The sequence below is a fragment of the Macrobrachium nipponense genome, chromosome 28, assembly GCF_015104395.2.
Source record: "Macrobrachium nipponense isolate FS-2020 chromosome 28, ASM1510439v2, whole genome shotgun sequence".
Classification (NCBI taxonomy): domain Eukaryota; kingdom Metazoa; phylum Arthropoda; class Malacostraca; order Decapoda; family Palaemonidae; genus Macrobrachium; species Macrobrachium nipponense.
Window position 1 is genome coordinate 15,418,958 of NC_087217.1, and position 12,500 is coordinate 15,431,457.

General features: G+C 37.2%; 1 protein-coding gene across 9 annotated transcripts in view; it reads left to right on the forward strand.

Moving 5' to 3' along the window:
• Window positions 1-12,500, forward strand: part of LOC135201449 (rap guanine nucleotide exchange factor 4-like) — a 725,795-nt gene that overhangs the window by 599,141 nt on the left and 114,154 nt on the right. The gene's annotated exons all lie outside the window — the stretch shown is intronic.

A 12,500-nucleotide genomic window follows, 5' to 3' on the forward strand; every position in this document is an offset into this window, starting at 1 on the left:
TTCAATATCATATCCGTATTTAATCGGGACTTCAGTTACTTACTGTTATAGATTTAGTGTATAACTTGTACAGTATATTCTAAGCTTAAGCATATTTCTTTTCTCTCTCTCTCTCTCTCTCTCTCTCCTCTCTCTCTCTTCGAAACCCTTGCAGCTGGAGCCCTAGTCTAGCCATTGAAGTAGTTAGACTGTTAAGACTGATGACGATGCCGTCTTTATTACTTGATGTATCTATTTATTTATTACCCCTGGAAGACTTATGAAGGTCGTATTTCACTTAAGCCCTCTTGTTGCAGCGGCAATTGAAACCTCACGTTTCGCATACGGGAGGGAGGCTGCGTTCCCCATTGCAGAGCGTGATGTACGAGTTACGTACGGGCAGCGTACGGGTATCGTGCCGTCTTCGTTTCGGAGGCCCATTTTATTGTTTGGTTGCCAATAGTGATTTCCATGAGATTTGTTGTGTCCATTTACTTGAATTTACAAATAAACACTTACACACATACATATATATAAAATCATATATCCAGTGTAGCACGAAGGAACACGTACTTTATTTTGTATATAAAGGCCTGTCAACTTCTTTTATATTCAGTGTGAACTTGAAAATGTAGAATAGATTGCGAAAGGACTTGTTCCATGTCCCTGTTTCAATTTCCTTTCTACCGTGGATTTAAGGATATGGATATATATATATTATATATATATATGTAATATATATATATATATATATATACTATATTGTATGTAATGTTTATGTGTTTATTCCTAAAGAGGTGTTAGTCATAATCTGATTCTTCATGAGGCTTACTGGATGAAGATGCTAGCCTCCTATCCAACTTCTACCCTGATTGTGACCCTCCACCACAGCCGCTTCTCTGGTCAATGGAATTGTCCTAAGGAATTTCAGCTCTCTGGGGAATCGAAACCAGGACCCTCCACTGGTGGAGGAACAGTTAGTTACCCAGCAATAGCTGGTTTGAGGTGGTAGTTGGTAGGCCTGGAGTAGCTTACGGATCTGTAGAGCATGAACCGATCACTGCACCACTGGACCACAGCGTCAGCGGGGACTTATAGGTAGATAACTCAATAAATAGCGTGTGTATGAAAGGCCATCATGTGATTTATCTCTATTGTAGCTGACGGTTAACAACAGAGTAATCTCTTGGTTCTGTTCGATCTCCATGAACCAGTCTGAGGTCACGCACTCTGTTGGCAAATCTCACTCATCCTATTGTGACGTTTCTCTCCTGACATCTCTTTTTTCAGGATGTTACCTCTGGGGAAGCTGAAAAGAACAAGGTGGATGATTTTGCTTCTTATTGCCAATGGTCGTGTGCGTACTAATGGGCGTTGCGAGACTGTCACTCTTAAGGTGATTTATTAACTTAGAGATTTATCTTGTAGCAGAATCAGAAACATTCAATTGAGACTGGTGTCGTTTTTGCTCAGCTATATATACATTCCTTTTTGGTTTGTGAAACTGGTTCTGATTATCATTAGAATTGTAATTTTTCCGAGTTTTTTTCTCCTGACTTTCCTTGAAAAATAAATGTAAACGCCACCATATCTGGGTCTCTTCGTGAAATGTGAAGCTGTCACGACCGAGTAATTGATGAATAAGTTAGAAATCTTCAGATTTCTGAAACGTATCGCAGCCTGTGAATGGCAGAGAGAAAAAAATTACCTAAGATAAGCTAACTTGCTGTGAATTATGTAGAACTTTTAGCTAATAATAATCATTTACCCATGAGGAGCGACCCGTGGCTTGAATTATAAGCCTGCCTAGATCCTCTCTCTCTCTCTCTCTCTCTCTCTCTCTCTCTCTCTCTCTCTCTCTCTCTCTCTCTCTCTGAATGGCAGAACTGAAAAATGATGCAAGTTTAAATACCTTGCTGTGACATGTGTAGAAGTTTTGCTAATATTAATTTGCCCTTGAGGAGTGACCCTGGGCTTACTCTTGAATTATAACCATGCCTAGAATCTCTCTCTCTCTCTCTCTCTCTCTCTCTCTCTCTCTCTCTCTCTCTCTCTGATTTAGCGTATGTTGATTGTGAAAATAAAGTTTTTAGATATTTGATTCAGAGACGACCTTAGAACAACTTTTTATCAACATTAGTCATGTTTCCCGTAGTCGACGATGGCTGCGAAAACCAGGTGTGATTGATTACCTTGGTTGGGTTACAAGGATAGGGAGGGTGGAGGGTTTTGGGTGCGGGGGGGAGGGGGGAAAAAAAACAAAAAAAAAAGGGGGGGGTGGGGGAGGGGCGACGTTCAAACATGCCTGGTTATTGTGTATATGCTAAGTTGGTTTCATGGGTTTACTTGTCAAACATCCTCGAAATGGATCGCTAGGAATGAGAGCTCCTGTTACATCAAGGATGGTGGAGTTGTGGGGGATAGATAATTCCCCTAAGTAAATTCATTATATAGTTCATTATATTAAGATTGCTTAATGGTACATGGGGACCATTTACCTTAATATTTTTTATTGTTTGTTACTGTTAGAGATAGTAAAAGTGTATCAGATTGCAATAATAATAATGTTAAATGGAAAATATTTTAAGGCTAGGCCATTTACATAGATATTTTTAGGTTTTATTACTGTGATAGAGAAAAATATAGCTAGTTGGAATAATAAGTTACAACGTTTTTGAGAGTTCATGAAAAAAGTAAGATTATAACGAGAGAGAGAGAGAGAGAGAGAGAGAGAGAGAGAGAGAGAGAGAGAGAGAGAGAGAGAGAGAGAGTCGATGAGTTCGAGAAATCCGGAGGTTTCTCGATCCTGGTTAGTTCATGACAGTGCAACCGCTTTGCAGATGAAGACCTTCGGCTTTTCGCTGTGGTCTTCAGCGTCTTGTTCTAAAGATGTGCCTCTACTCTGACGCAGGTCTGGTAGGTGCCAGGTGGATTGGGACATCACGGTATGGCTGATGTGAGAGAGAGAGAGAGAGAGAGAGAGAGAGAGAGAGAGAGAGAGAATATGAATTTTTCCCATAGATAGCGAGTAGGGCTCAATAGTAACTCGTAAATTTAGCATTAAAGAAATGGGGAATATACTCGCTTTACAACATCTGGAGAAGCATAGTGTAGAGGCTTTAATAAAAGCTCTCTCTCTCTCTCTCTCTCTCTCTCTCTCTCTCTCTCTCTCTGACACACACATTTCTGGCCCACATCAGTATGAACCTAGGTCTTCCAGTCAAAAGGCAAGGACGCTGCCAACAAACATATACATACATATATATATATATATATATATATATATATATATATATATATATACATGAATGGACAGAGAGAGAGAGATAGAGAGAGAGAGCAGATTCAGCTGCCGAACAATACCAGAATAGCAGTGAAAATGCGAAACCAATTTGGTATTGTACTATGCACAGGGTCATCCCTAGATCTGATTCGGGCCAGTTAGGGACGCCTATTGTCTGTTTCTGGCAAGATATTCATCATCTCTTGCAGTTACCCTTCACTATCCTTCACTCTCTCTCTCTCTCTCTCTCATACGCTTCTGAAGAAGGCATTGTTAGTTCGTGAAGAATTTCCCAAATTGAGCTTCCTGTCGGGGGGGGGGGGGGTTGGGACCACTTGGGGTGGGAGGAAGATTGTTGTGAGGAGCTGGTGTGTGTTGGGGGTGGGGGTGGAGGGTGAGGAAAGGTTTGGAGTGATCCATTACCTTCATTAGTAGTTTCTTCTTAGTCTGCACAATAGACTGTTAATGGTTGAAGACAAAATGCTTTTGTTTTGCCAAGGGCCGATGGACTAAAGTACAGCGCCAGTCACTTTGATTACGTTGATTTTAATTTTTTTTTTTAATTTTGCAGTGTTATGTAACACTTCCTTTAGGTAAGCCAGCCCACGTAGAGACTACAGCTGATTGTAGAATGACGAGGAATGGATTATCCTGATTTTAGGAGGACGAGCAAGCGATCATTGAACCCGCAAAAGAAACCGAGACATAAATATTGAATCGAGCCCAATCACTTATTCAGGATACGATCTACAATAGCAGTATTAGTAGTTGGGGGTATCACAGTATGAATAATACGGAAGAGGATTTGCATACATTGAAATCTTTTGAGACCATGAAACTTGTACAGAGAAAGGCAGCGCATGCTTGAAAATATAAAACTACACACAAACGCGCGCGCGCTCACTGAAAGACTGGTCAGAATGGTAGAATGTCACACCAACTACTCTAGGAGCAATATCTTCGGGACGACCTTTGCAACCACCGGAGTAGTTTTAAAAGAAAGAAGTCAAATGCAATTTACTTAGGATGTGCATGTGTATTTGTGTGCGTGTGTGTTGGCAAGTGACTTTAAGTAACAGCAACTTGTGCTTGAGAAATTTTAAAAATATTATCATATAAAATTATCCTCTCATTTTAGAAAGGAATCTGTGCTTTATTTAGCAGAAACAATAGAAAGATTGTTAGCTATTGTGAATATGACGCATATTTATAGACCGCAATATGTCAGGGACTTATTAAAATGAATGGAGGTAATGAACTGTCACACAAGTAGGAAGAGTATAGCGATCTAGGAGGTGACTTCAAATATAACGATATCGGTTGACAGAATCCGGTACATGGGAATTGTGGTTGCAGTCCCAATCTCATGCCCCAGACCACTGAATATGATGAAGACGCCTCAGTGGCGTGGTCGGTATGGTGTTGGCGTGCCACCTCGGTGGCCGCGAGTTCGATTCTCGGGTATTCCATTGAGGAGTGAGATATGTGTATTTCTGGTGATTAGAAGTTCACTCTCGACGTGGATCGGAAGTCACTTAAAGCCGTTGGTCCCGTTGCTGAATAACCACTGGTTCCATGCAACGTAAAAACACAATACAAACAAACAAACAGAACTATTCACTCATTATGAATGCGCAGATAAAAGCCTCTGATATCATAGACGCTGTATATATTATACTCTTAGTAAATGAAGAGAGCACTGGGTGTAGAGTTCAGACCTTGGATTTCAGTAAACTTGCAACTTCTCCAGGCTGGCATTAAAAGACTCCAAGAGCTTAAAACTTTTAATAAAGTTATTCGCACGGCAGAAATTCCCACGGCACAAGCTACCAGAGACTTATGATGTTTTGGAAGAAAACGGAGGCCTCTAACACGAAAAGGATTTAATTTAATCCAACGTGGGGCTGGGACTTAGTTATACCTTCACTTTTGCCAAAATGCCCATCAAGATTTTTATATCCTCAGGAATTGGTTACCCCTTGTTTGAGGAGGAAAATGTCGATTTGTATCAATGGAAGAGTGACCTTGTTGAAGCCCTTTCTCAAACTGAAATGTTTAGCTATATATATATATATATATATATATATATATATATATATATATATATATATATCTATATATATATATATAAATATATATATATATATATATTTATATATATTTTACATAAATGATATATATATGTCTTATGTATATGAATACATATTCATGATTGATATCACATAAAAATACCTTCCTCCCACTACACTTCAAGAATGGAAGACAACTCCTCCAGAGAAATAAGCGAAGACTTAGAATAAAGGCTCAAAACAAAACCTCTCTCTCTCTCTCTCTTCTCTCTCATCTCTCTCTCTCTCTCTCTCTCTCTCTCTCTCGTCTGCCTATTCTCTATCTCGAAGATGCAATCTTACTTGCGTTTAAATAAGAACAAAAAAAGTTGTAAACGATTGGTTGTACAAGTTGGGTTTCCTGCCAACGATAAGAAGGGGAGACGACAAATAGGCGAAAGAAGGCATGCTGAATAAAAGTCGAGAGGGGCTTTTTTCCTCTCCGTTTTTTTTTTTTTTTTTTTTTTTGGTTTTTTTTTTTTTTTTTTTTTTTTTTTTTTCCGGAGATTGGCACCGTCTCGTGATCAAATGGTATGTAAACAGAACGTCGCACAGGCTCCTCCTTTTTTTTTTTTTTTTTTTTTTATTTTTTTTTTTTTTTTTTTTTTTTTTACGGTTTTGTCAACGGGCGTATTTATGCGTATCGCAGTTCGGTAAATGTTCTATGTGAATTGAATATAAATTCAAAAAATTTATACAGGTAAAATGGTCGTATTATTGGAATGCAGTTAGTGAAAAATAAAGTGCTCTTTGGCAAAGACGCGGTGTTTATAGTCGGCTCTTAGATGTTGCATAATTGGTTTTGCCATACAAGATATGCATGTTCAGATTTAATGATATGAATAAGTTTATTCATTTATGTGAATTTTGGAAGTCTGGAACAGGAAGCAAATCAGTATTTACCTATTAGAATTGTGTGTGTATGTGTGTGTGTGCATGTTGTCTGTCACGTATTTTCTATAATTTTTTCATGCACCTAACTACACAAAATCCTTATTAACAGTTATGTGGAATCAAATATGAGCTGGACCTTAAAGCGATTCTTTACAATTTATAACCACTACAAAGAAGAGTTCTATGGAACTCCTGTCTCTCGTTAGACCTGTTTGTAGATGTGGAAAAGATAACGAAACTTTTTAAGAATTGGGTTCAAAATACCTCTCAGAGATTGTCTTTTACAAACAGCAGAATAACGTTACAGTAATACACGCATGATTCCCATCGAGCAATTGAGCGTTGGGGGAGGGAGGAGAGGGGAGGTACACCCAGAGACAATTGGGACATTCTATACAGTCCAAAACATCATTAAAGTCTCTCTCGAGGGACGTTGGTATCTGGTCAGGATGGCTTGACGAGCCAGGACGTCATACAAGGCTGTGTTGTTTTCAGGTCGACGAAACAGGTCTGAAGCTTCCTTCTGAAGGTCATTTCGTCTCAGTGCTTCATTTAAACTTGACCAGTCTTCTTGAATGTCGCACTTGATAATACTCTCTTAAGTCTCTACCCTACCTTATTGTGTATACTGTAGAGTCTTGATATTTTAACTTATTTTTCCTTCTTGTGCTCTTCATGTTCGCTTAGTTTCTTATATATATATATATATATATATATATATATAGATATATATATGCATGTATATGTATGTTTGTTTTATTGTGTATGTATATATATATATATATATTTATATAATATGTGTGTACAATAATTATATATAACATATTAATATATATATATAATCTATATATATTAGTATTTATAGATATATATCGATGTATATACTACATATCATAAATGTATATATGTATGTTGCACAAATTCATTTGATATACATTTGTAAATGTATATATGAGACCAATTCACACCTGACTTTTTATTCTCTCATTTATTTAAGCCACAGGTACCTTTCATATTCAGTATATATACCCTATGTTGGACTTACATCGAAAGGGAATTATACTATATGATTAGTGCATTTTCCCCGACCAGGAGTCGAACTTGTGCCGCTTTGGGTTCGATGGCGTATGTGGATAAGTCCTAGTCACCTCTGTATCAAGCCCAGAGGCGGCTCAAGTTCGAATCCTAGCCAGAGCAGATCCACTGATCCTGTGTAATTTACCTATATATGTAAGTTAGTGCTTAAAGAAAAGTTAATTCGATATTAAGCGGTATTTGTGACTATATATATATATATATACTATATATATATATATATATATATATATATATATATAATATTATTTACTATCATATATATATGTGTGTGTGCGCTTGCGCTCTCTGCTAAATCCTCTGATGCCGTACAAGCTCCTGACATAAATGCTTTAATGAATGGATGATCAACTCTTCGTTGGTGTATTTTTATCCATAAATTTTCCTAAACTGAAAAATTACTTGCTTTTTTGCTTAAAGGGTAACATAGAAAAAAGCACCCTTATTTTTATTACGCTATGTTGGGAAATTAATCTGGCAAATTCTGGGGTAAAATACGGCCCTAAAATGTTCCATGAATAAGGGATGGGGTGAGTTTTATTCAGGCACAAAAACTTTACGGTAAAGTATTTCAATTACTATATTTTGTAGAATAGTGACATCTCATGTTTACTTTTTTCAAGGACTTTCCACTCGGTACTATAATTTGTAAGTGCAATGTTAAAAAGTATGACTTGGTGTTGAAAAGATTTTGATTGTTTCAGTTGTAGAAAGTTATTTTTTTTCTAACTTTGAATTCGATTGCAAAATTTCTAGGTTTAAAAGAAGTAAACACTAAATTTATAATTGGAACATTTCTAGACTTAAGAGAAATGCCTCCATGTAGATTTACGCGAGAAATCGCAACGTAATCCTCATATTTTCCGTTCTGAAACATCGAAAGTCCACGTGTAATAATTAATATTCCTGTATTACCACTGACCCCTCCGTGCCCATATCAAATGGAGGAACACTTGCTCCATCGTTAGTTTCGACGTCAATGAGACACTGATGCATAGAACTGCAGAATTATTTACTCTTCAGAGCCATTAACGAATACTTCCCATTTTACCCCTATAACTTACCAACGACTTCCTTTTCAAATCGCCATGTTATGGTCACCGTACCTCAGTATATTGATCCAACGAGCGTCAGGTCTTCTCTCTCCTGTAGACGTGCGTCCCTCCCGAGATTTGCTTTTCCATAGCAGCCATTTGAGGAAATCTTTCTCTAAGGCTGTTGGCCACCTCTCTCTCTCTCTCTCTCTCTCTCTCTCTCTCTCTCTCTCTCTCTCTCTCGAAAGGATTTCCTCGGCGGTTACTGTTTGTAATTTGTTCCTAGTTATAAGGTTTTATAATCTCATTCATGGCGTTCATCCGAAGGTATATTTATCTCTCAAATGATTATATTTCTTTAGGTAGTTGAACCATCTCACTCAAAGGAAAGTCACCCAAAGTGCTGAAAAAAAATACACTGATTGTCCCCGGAGTAGAAAATAATACATCACTACAGAAAATTTCAGCACATCAAAACTGCCTGATAAACCTGTGCGCACAGAGGCTGATTAACAAGTATTTTTGCCATTCCTCGTGCGCTATGGTCAAATGAGTACTCTTTCCAGCTCATAGTCCCAGCATAATGTTGACTGGAAAATAAGTCAGTATGCAGAAGCTAGGTACTATGTCGTACCTTTAAGTAAATGGGGATACAATCCACAGTGATGTAAAATCCCTCTGTAGTTTTTTAAAATATATATTTCTTGTACAGCAACTTACAGCTATCTACCATCAGCTGTGGTCTTGTTCACTAAAATGTGATATATTGCCTCGGGGAACTGACATGTAGGAGCACAAACAGACTTTTCTTATGATAACATTTGAAACAATAAAGATTAGGTAACAAGCTAATTAACTATTATTATGTATGAACAGGTGGTTGAGCCCTCGTCCTTTCCAGAATTCGTCTTGATCTTCGTGGGGGAATGTTTCTTTTGTCAACTGCTTGTTCTATGCTGGTTGGGTGGTAATGACCTGTGTGGAGGAAACGAAGAGAGGAAGCTGCATCATCATTGGCACATGTATTCCTAAAATTTGAAATTTCCCCTTTTCTACACATCTCTTCACAAATACTGTATTATCTGTAATTCTGTATAGTGAAAAAGGCCGGAGTATGTGACGGACCCATTAACTAAGTGCGAGAACGCATTGATACAGTGATGTGAATAGGTCTATTCAACTCTGGCAAAATGTATTTGATTTTGACAAATGAATAGTAGATGTTTTTTTATCTGTGTCTTATCAGGCGAAGTGTATTAGCGTGTACTTGTAAATCCTCATTTGCGGGTAATCGTACCACGGAAGGTATAAGCTTCCTCGTGAAGTTGTTGTTGAAGATTAAGCTGGCCTTATGCCAGCACGGGTTCTTGCTCATAAAACAACACGTAGAAAAAAGAAGCCTTGTAGTGATCAGGGTACAAAAAGCAAATGCGTGGAAGCTGAGAGGTAGAGGTCAATCGCGCTGTTAAAAAGACAGGCGAGCAAGCACGAGTATGCGCGCGCGCACACACACACACACACATATATATATATATATATATATATATATATATATATATATATATATATATATATATATGTATGTATACATCGAGCTACAAATTTCCTTTAATATCTAATTCGCTCTACCTCGGAATCAGTAATTTTCATATATGTTGATCGAAGGGGAATTTTTTAGTCGATAAGAAATTTGTCGGCTCACAAATTTATCGACTTAAAAAATTCCCCTTCGGTTAACATATATGAAAATTATTGATTCCGAGGTAGAGCGAATTAGATATTAAAGGGCATTTGTAGATCGATGTATGTATATGAATCACGTAATGTGATATGACATATATATATATATATATATATATATATATATATATATATATATATATATATTTATATTTATATATCTATATGTATATACACACTATTTGCTTCCATCTTCTAGCCAAGGCAAACAACAAATCCTAATAACTTTTTTCGAGTATCCGGCCGTAGGCGTGTTGACGAGGTTCCAATGGACGTCTTCCCTTCAGCCTTCTACTAGTATATATACCCTCTGTGACAATGCCGAACGCTGCTCGCTCGGAGGTTTGTTGTCCGTAATCCGTGCTGCTTCAATGGGATCAGATCCGTTCTTTTTGAAACTCGGTCTAATAACGGCCTCCGAATCATGTCAGTGAATTCGTAATCTTCGGCACAACTAGTCTTACAGAGATTGGGAAGCTTTTTTTCAATGGTAGGGGATTTGGATTCTCTCTCTCTCTCTCTCTCTCTCTCTCTCTCTCTCTCTCTCTCTCGTAGTTCGTGAAAGGGAATATTGTGTATGAATTTACTACTTTATGTACGGTGTTCTACATGTATGTACAGCAAACTTTATTATTTAGCCAACCTTAACGTTGTCACTATCGTCCATTTTAACCGAAACATGTCATGATTATTGTGCTTAAATATAATTCCTTTGGTTGGGAGCTGTTCCTGATAATTATTAGGATAATTCTACATTAATTGGGTATTTTTCCGCTTACTACTGAAAAGGGTAACGATTTTGGGCGAAATTTAGTGAGATAAATCTGGTGGAAGAGTCGACTGCCTTTAGTTTACCAGCCCAAAAAGGCAGTTTATATTCCTGATCGTGGTTGGTGCAAACTATGAACGTAATTCCTTTTGTGTGAGCCAAAGGCATTCTTTAGGTTTATGTATGTGTGTGTATATAATATATCGTTAAATCCACGGTAGAAAGGTAAGTGAAACAGGTACTTGGAACAAGTACTTTCGTAGTATATTCTACATTTTCAAGTTCACACTTGAAAATGTAGAATGTACTACGAACGTACATGTTCCAAGTCCCTATTTCACTTACCTTTCTACCGTGGATTTAATAAGGATATTCTCGAGTATGTGTTCCTTCGTGCTACATTATATATATATATATATATATATTAGATAATTATATATATATATAGATATACATATATATATAGATACATACATATATATATATATATATATATATATATATATATATATTATGTATATATATATGTATATATTATATATATATATATATATATATATATAACATACATATATTATTATAAGTATCATATTGCAAATTAGCATACGTATTTCGATTCGTATCAATGTGTGCACCGACTGAGTGCCTGAAACCTCTTGGAAACAAAATATATTCGTATCAGCGGAGGATATCATTTCTAGGACCTCTTTGGATCAAGTGCTAATGAACTTAACCATTGAGTCACCGGATTGAGACCCTCTTTTTGTGGGGATCGGATGGGAGGGGGTTATGGTGGCCTTTTGCGGATTTTCTTATTGGGTTCTTAATCGGATTATCATTTTTATCATTATTATTATGAGTAGTATTGGTGGTGGTGGTAGCAGTGGTATGTACGTCATTTTTATAATCGGTTTCATTTTTCTTAAAAATATCGGTGTCACTGATGATTTTTGAGTTAATGTTCGTGAGGGCATGTATAGTGATTTATCCGTTTTTTTAGTCTCTCTCTCTCTCTCTCTCTCTCTCTCTCTCTCTCTCTCTCTCTCTCTCTCTCTCTCTCTCTCTCGATTTCACAACTAGTCGATCTCTAGCGGGAGGTGAAGTCTTGCAATTTAGTGACTAAGAGATGTAATACTCTATTTGAATCACGTGCAGTGTTCTCGTTGACCTGTCTTTAATGAACTTATTTGCATAATGTTCGAGTGTAACAACAGTTATTGGTAACTATGAATAAGAGCGATAATAGCAGTATTTATATTGAAGTGAATTATGACTTTTGATTCTTTTGATTCTTGAGGGAAAAGTATGGAAGATTCTTAGAGTTTTTATTTTATTTATTTTCGTGGTTTCTGAGTAAGGCAGATTGACAAGGAGAGAGGGATGTTGGTATTGACGACATGGTAGAAAACTTAAGCATCAGAGTGATAAGATTGATTGAAACGTCTTGAGGCGGCTTTGTCGTCTAGAGAGAATGGGAGAATTAGCAGTGGAAAAGGAGGTGAATTTGGCAGTTCTAAGAAGGATCTGGATTGAGAAACGAAGAAAGCACTGAATTGGTACAATGGAAGATTTGCCTCAACGAGAGAGCTTTCAGTGCA